General features: G+C 45.3%; 1 protein-coding gene across 2 annotated transcripts in view; it reads right to left on the bottom strand.

Annotated features, from left to right (window-relative positions):
• Nucleotides 1-2926: 2926 nt before the first annotated feature.
• Nucleotides 2927-6939, bottom strand: part of BSG (basigin (Ok blood group)) — a 48231-nt gene continuing 44218 nt past the window's right edge. For both annotated transcript variants that reach the window (XM_069767828.1, XM_069767827.1), the window contains exon 8: nt 2927-3445. The gene's annotated coding sequence lies outside the window, so the exon portion shown is untranslated. The remainder of the gene's footprint in view (nt 3446-6939) is intronic.

Below are 6939 nucleotides of genomic sequence, written 5' to 3'. Positions count from 1 at the left end.
AAGAGCTGAAGGGAGAGGTTGTGACAACTTCCTCCATGCGGACCGCATATACCAGTAGCCAGAAGACTGAGGTTGTGGGGATAACTTCATGTCCCACGGCAGAAACCGGCAGACCGCTAGATGTCAAGTTACCAGTCTACCATTAACACTCGAGGACACAGTAACAGTAATAGAGATCCTGTAAAAAGGCTCGAGTTACCTGTTGTACAGGTTAGTGTCCTACTTAAAGGGGGACAGAGAGAAAACGTGTGGACCTTGTGTGAGGCCTAAGGCAGCAAGGGACTTCACCACAGCGCTAGAGGGAAGGCTTCCAACCCCACCTGGTAAGGGGGACTCCAGATTCGCTACCAAGCCGGCCGGACCATGCCAGCACCTGTGGTCCGGTACCCTGGACTGTGGTCGCCTAAACCCTTCAGTAAGAGACTGCAACCCTGTGTCCTCCGTTTCTTTCTACACCACTCACTGCCGCTGTGACATCCCTCTAAATACTGGACCCGATACTAAGTACCCCACAGCCCTGGCGGGCGTTCCACATCCACAATGCTGGAGCTCATCTGACTTGACCTTTCTGCTGAATCCAGACTCACACAGTGTCACTTCCTGCACTGTGACAGGGTCGTCACAGATGCATGAGGTTTCTGACTGAGCGGCCACTGCTGCTGCACAGGATCCCGTTCCTGCTGCTCACCTGGCTCCATCCTTTCAGAACATGTATTAGGCCCAGAAGCAAGGAGGTCTGTGCGCATGTGCCGGTACCCACAGATATCGGGGTCAGCAGCTCACCTAGTCCTCAGCGCCATCTTGGAGCCATTCTTCAGAGATCACCAGCTGCACCCCCCGAAAGCAACATGGCCCAAGAATGCCCCGCCCCTCACAGACCCAGAGCCCGCCAGTCATCACACTGACGGATCTGGACACCTCAGCCACGTCACCACCGCAACCCAGGCCGTGTCATCAAGGCCCGCCCCAGATGTGCCAAACACGCCACAGGTTTGGAGTAACACAGGACCCATCAAACATAAGGGCCGGATGCTCAGAGTGCACCACACAGGAGACGCTGCCATCAAGCTCCAGGCATTCTCACTAGTCTTCAGGCACTGACCATCCAGAACTGGTAACCTCAAAGGACACCGCGCCATGTACTCTGCTCACCATTGTGCGGTCCACCCTGGACCCGCTGTGGTGCGTCTAGCGGCTCCGCATTGGCCGAGGCAGGGGACCCCTGCTGCCTGAACCGACCAGGCCTGGGAATTAGATTAATCATCCTCTTCAGACATACCTGTGAAGGTACTTCACCCGTCAAGGACAGGAGACCAACTCATGCGAGGGATGGGCAGATCCCCTCTCTCGTGGTGCCATCATGGGAGACCGAATAAAAATAACATACTTACCTGGGGGGCGGTATGGTCCAAGGGGTGTTGCTCTTCATCTGGCACCTCCCTTCTTCTCATGATCGCAGTCCTCCTTGGTTCGTGTGGATGACGCATCTCTGCATCATCCACATAGTCTGCTCGGCATCGTGCTCCTGCGCAGGTGTACTTCTCTGTCCTGTTGAGGGCAGAGTAAAGGCCTGCAGTGCACAGGCGCTTCGGCCTCTCTGACCTTTCCCAGCACCTGTGCACTGCAGTATTTTTCTCTGCCCTTAACAAGGCCAGTAAGTTCGCCTGCCCAGGAGTGTGATGTCGGGAAGACTGAATGATGCAGGGGCGCGTTATCCACATGAAGCAAGCAGTAGGACGGCACTGCAAAAAGATCAGTGCCGCTGGACCAAGAAGAGAGACAACCCGCAGACCAGACCGCAGTAGAGTATAATAAGTTATTTTTTAGATCTTCCGGGTTGGGAGCAGATATACAGCTTTATAGAGTACTGTACATCAGCCCTGAATGGCGGTGGCCGCATCTCATATCGGTCAAATCTGGTGACAGGTTCCCTTTAAGTTTTCTTGTAAATTTCTCAGGTGGTGCCATCATGGGAAACCAATAAATTACTTGCCAGTAATATGATTTTTTTTTAGAGTCCAGGACAACAACCTTATATTCCCTTCAGTCACTGGTAAAGGGTGATCACAATTTCCTTTGTGGTGCTTGATTCACCCAGTATGAATAAGGAAGAATTAGGGTATAACGATTAAGTAGTGTCCTGTCATGGTCTGTTAACAACTGAGGAGGAGAGGCACCCCTCTTTTAGGCTATGTGCACACACATTTTGGAGCTCTGGATTTTTCTGCAGTGGATTTTAGAAATCCGCAGGTAAAAGGCACTGCGTTTTACCTGCGGCTTTACCGTGGTTTTATGCGGATTTAGTGCGGATTCCTATTGTGGAGCAGGTGTAAACTCCAGCGGAATCTGCACAAAATTGACATGCTGTGGAATGTAACCCGCAGCGTTCCCACGCGTTTTTTTCTGCAGCATGGGTACTGTGGATTGTGGTTTCCATAGGTTTCCATTGTACTGTAAACGCATGGAAAGCTGCTGCGAATCTGCAGCTGCAGATCTACTGTGGATAAACAGCAAAATCCGCAACGTATGCACATAGCCTTACTCTGTAGGTTTCCTATTCTTGAATGCAGCTCCCCTCTCAGCTGGTGCCTTCTTGGGCTCTGAAAAACATTACTGGTAATTTAGAGTGTGGGGTGGAGATAAAAGTGAAAACAAGCAGGTGGGAAGGTATACTTAAGATGTTTGGCCATGTCAGTGCAATCAGCACCTGAACTTTGAGATCTTGTCAATGGAAGCGATATTCTCATCTTGGCCATTTAAGATTTTAGGTCAAGCGACCTGTGATACACCATAACCTAAACACTTTCACTTACAGAAAAAGCTTTATACAGCCCTGCTCATATGTGGCCAATTATAACCTCTTTTAGCCACAGATGGGCAATTTAAGTACAAGCAAGATTTAAAACTCAAGGAAAGAACAAAATAGTTTTGTTTTCTTGGTGTGGGTTTATTTTCAGACAAATTTACAATCCAGTGTCAAACTTTGAAAAACAGGTATATCAGGTTGTAGACCACAGGATAAGAAGTTCTACATTTCCCACCCCATGGAAATGGAAAAAGATAAAAGCAATTTTAGTTGTCTTGCATGTTCATGGTGTGCCTGCTACACATACAAAAAAAAAGAAAGTTTTATAAATCACATGATTAGCTCAGGATTAAAAAAAAAAAAACAACAACTGGAAGTCATAAGGCTGATATTACTAATTCCTAATTATCAGTTGCCAATAATACACACTGGCAGCTGCGCACATTTAACACAAGTAGCCCCTGTCAGCAGAACTGGAACTAGATGTACATCCAGAAAAACACAAAACTACATTTTATATTAAAGAAATTAAAAACCAATAGGATTGGCTGTTGTCGTGTAGAGTATGAAGGAGACAAGAAAATCGAACTCTAAGCGCAAAACACTGGAACTTGTTAAATAATGTAGTCTTCCATTCATCTGCAAGAAACAGAACAAAATACACAAGTTACTGATATTCAGGAACAATAAATGAGCACTCTTAGGACAAATGATAATTTATGACAAGCTGTGGTGTACCTTATGCTAGATCTGACTCCAGTCGCTAGCTGGAGTAAGATATGTGGTGAGGCACACCACCTGTCAGACACTTCATTAAGGCCCCTTTCACACCAGTTTTTTGCCATCAGTCACAATCCGTAAAATTTTGAAAAAAACGGATCTATCGCAGATTGTGAAGAACTGATGCGACGGATCTGTTTCTTCGCCGGATAAAAAAAACAAACAAAAACGGAATCCGTCGCCAGATGGCGCCATAAGCTTCCATTTTTGCAAACGGTTCCGTCGCTGTCTTTTTCAACGGAGACAAAAAACGTTACTATGTCCGTTGTCTCCGGCCCCCGGACAAACAATTTCACGGATCAGGGAACGACGGAATAAATGTGAGTCCATCCATCGCGAATACAAGTTTATGAGGAAAAAAACGGGTCCGGTGGCATCAATCGCCGGATCAGTTTTTTTTCTTCAAAATTCGACCGATTGCGACTGATGGCAAAAAACTGATGTGTGAAAGGGGCCTAACCCCTTCACAACCTTGGGATTTTTCTTTTTTTGCTCCCCTTCTTCCCACAGCCATATTTTTCTGTCAATATGGCCATGGGATGGATGGCTTGTTTTTTTGACAGACAAATTGTACTTTTGAACGTCCCCATTGATTTTACCATGTTTTGTACTGGAAAATGGGGAAAAAAAATTCCAAGTGTGCTGAAATTGAAAAAAAAAAGTGCAATTCCACAATTATCTTCACTGATCCGATTTATCAAAATATAAACTAAATTAATCTGGAGATTCTGAACGTGGCGATACCAAATGTGTATTTGCCGCTTTTTAAATGCTAATTTTCAGCTGCATTTGACAGTACCAGCTATGTCTGAGATTTCAGAAATATCATGCACACCGCTTTGTTTTTTGCCATCAGCACTTTGTGCTTTACGGTGGGGTTTTTTTCTTGACAGAGTATGTCAATTTCAGCGTTTTTTCACCCAATGACTTTCATGGGTGGTGAAGAAAAAAAAAAAAAAAGCAGGCATTTCCAATGGCACTAGAGAGCAGATGTCATTTGAAGGTGAAGAGAGTTCATTGGCTGTGAACCCCAGGACGCTTTTTTTGATGGCACCATGAGCAGGAGAACTTTCTCACGCTCGTGGTGACAGACAGGTTATAGGAGTTCACTGGGAGATACTGGGCAGCGGTAGCCAACGTTGCTCAGTGTCTCAGCTGGATGACAGGCTGTATGATCGCATCATGCAACCTGCCATCTAGATGTAGCAGAGCTGGACCTGTCGTTGGACAAATGGATCATTATCTTCTCTGCAGATAGGTGAGGAATATGAGTGTTTATTTTAAGTTCTCTTGCAGGGGAAAATGGCATCACTGGAATGGGTGATGTCGTAAATATAGTTTAATTAAGACTTATTAAATGAGTGTCATTCTTTCAATTAAAGGACTTTATTCTGGATGTGTTCTTATACAATAAGAATATGGGGCTATTAATGGGGGGGGGAAAGGGGGCATTTTGTTGAAGCCTCTCCTCTACCAACCTCTGGGCTTGGGAGGAGCAAAGCCAAGTGGCAGCATTGGCACAACTTATAGATGCACCTTTTCTGGGGAAGTCAAGAGCTGATTTTTTTTTTTTATCCTGGGGAGGGTGTTAATATCCATGGCCCCTTCTTAGGCTATTAATATCAGTCCACAGCTGTTTGCCAAGCTTTTGGTGGTTATTATAGGGGAACCTTTTTTTTTCTTTTTTGGAAAGGTGGTTTTAATATTCAGTAAAGGCTAAGTAAACAGCTGCAAGCTGATATTCATAGTCTGGGAAGCTCCATAGGCATTACCTGCTTCCCAGGCTATAAACATCTGCCCCCAGCCTTCGGATTTCGCTCTGCTGGTTAAAAATATATTACATTTAACCCCTTTCTGACATGGGACGTACTATCCCGTCGAGGTGGGGTGGGCCCCCATGACCACGGACGGGATAGTACGTCCAGCGCGATCGGCGGCGCTCACGGGGGGAGCGCCGCCGATCGCGGCCGGGTGTCAGCTGTTTATCGCAGCTGACATCCGGCACTATGTGCCAGGAGCGGTCACGGACCGCCCCCGGCACATTAACCCCTGGCACACCGCGATCAAAGATGATCGCGATGTGCCGGCGGTATAGGGAAGCTTCCCGCAGGGAGGGGGCTCCCTGCGGGCTTCCCTGAGCCCCCCGCAGCAACGCGATGTGATCGCGTTGCTGCGAGGGTCTCACCTCCCTCCCTGCTTCCTCCAGCCCCGGATCCAAGATGGCCACGGATCCGGGTCCTGCAGGGAGGGAGGTGGCTTCACAGAGCCTGCTTAGAGCAGGCACTGTGAAGGCTGCAGCGCTGCATGTCAGATCAGTGATCTGACAGAGTGCTGTGCACACTGTTAGATCACTGATCTGTGATGTCCCCCCCCCAGGACAATGTAAAAAAGTAAAAAAAAAAATTTTTCAAAATGTGTAAAAAAAAAATTAAAAAAAAATATTCCTAAATAATGAAAAAAAATAAAAATTATTATTCCTATAAATACATTTCTTCATCTAAATAAAAAAAAACAAAACAATAAAAGTACACATATTTAGTATCGCCGCGTCCGTAGCGACCCGACCTATAAAACTGGCCCACTAGTTAACCCCTTCAGTAAACACCGTAAGAAAAAAAAAAACGAGGCAAAAAACAACGCTTTATTATCATACCGCCGAACAAAAAGTGGAATAACACGCGATCAAAAAGACAGATATTAATAACCATGATACCGCTGAAAGCGTCATCTTGTCCCGCAAAAAACGAGCCGCCATACAGCATCATCAGCAAAAAAAAAAAAAAAAAAAAGTTATAGTCCTGAGAATAAAGCGATGCAAAAATAATTATTTTTTCTATAAAATAGTTTTTATCGTATAAAAGCGCCAAAACACAAAAAAATGATATAAATGAGGTGTCGCTGTAATCGTACTGACCCGAAGAATAAAACTGCTTTATCAATTTTACCAAACGCGGAACGGTATAAACACCTCCCCCAAAAGAAATTCATGAATAGCTGGTTTTTGGTCATTCTGCCTCGCAAAAATCGGAATAAAAAGCGATCAAAAAAATGTAACGTGCCCGAAAATGTTACCAATAAAAACGTCAACTCGTCCCGCAAAAAACAAGACCTCACATGACTCTGAACCAAAATATGGAAAAATTATAGCTCTCAAAATGTGGTAACGCAAAAAATATTTTTTGCAATAAAAAGCGTCTTTCAGTGTGTGACGGCTGCCAATCATAAAAATCCGCTAAAAAACCCGCTATAAAAGTAAATCAAACCCCCCTTCATCACCCCCTTAGTTAGGGAAAAATTTAAAAAATGTATTTATTTCCATTTTTCCATTAGGGTTAGGGCTAGGGCTAGGGTTA

The sequence above is a fragment of the Ranitomeya imitator genome, chromosome 1 (assembly GCF_032444005.1).
Source record: "Ranitomeya imitator isolate aRanImi1 chromosome 1, aRanImi1.pri, whole genome shotgun sequence".
In the NCBI taxonomy this organism is placed as follows: domain Eukaryota; kingdom Metazoa; phylum Chordata; class Amphibia; order Anura; family Dendrobatidae; genus Ranitomeya; species Ranitomeya imitator.
Note: the sequence above shows the minus strand (reverse complement) of the source record. Positions and strands in the feature narration are given on the sequence as shown.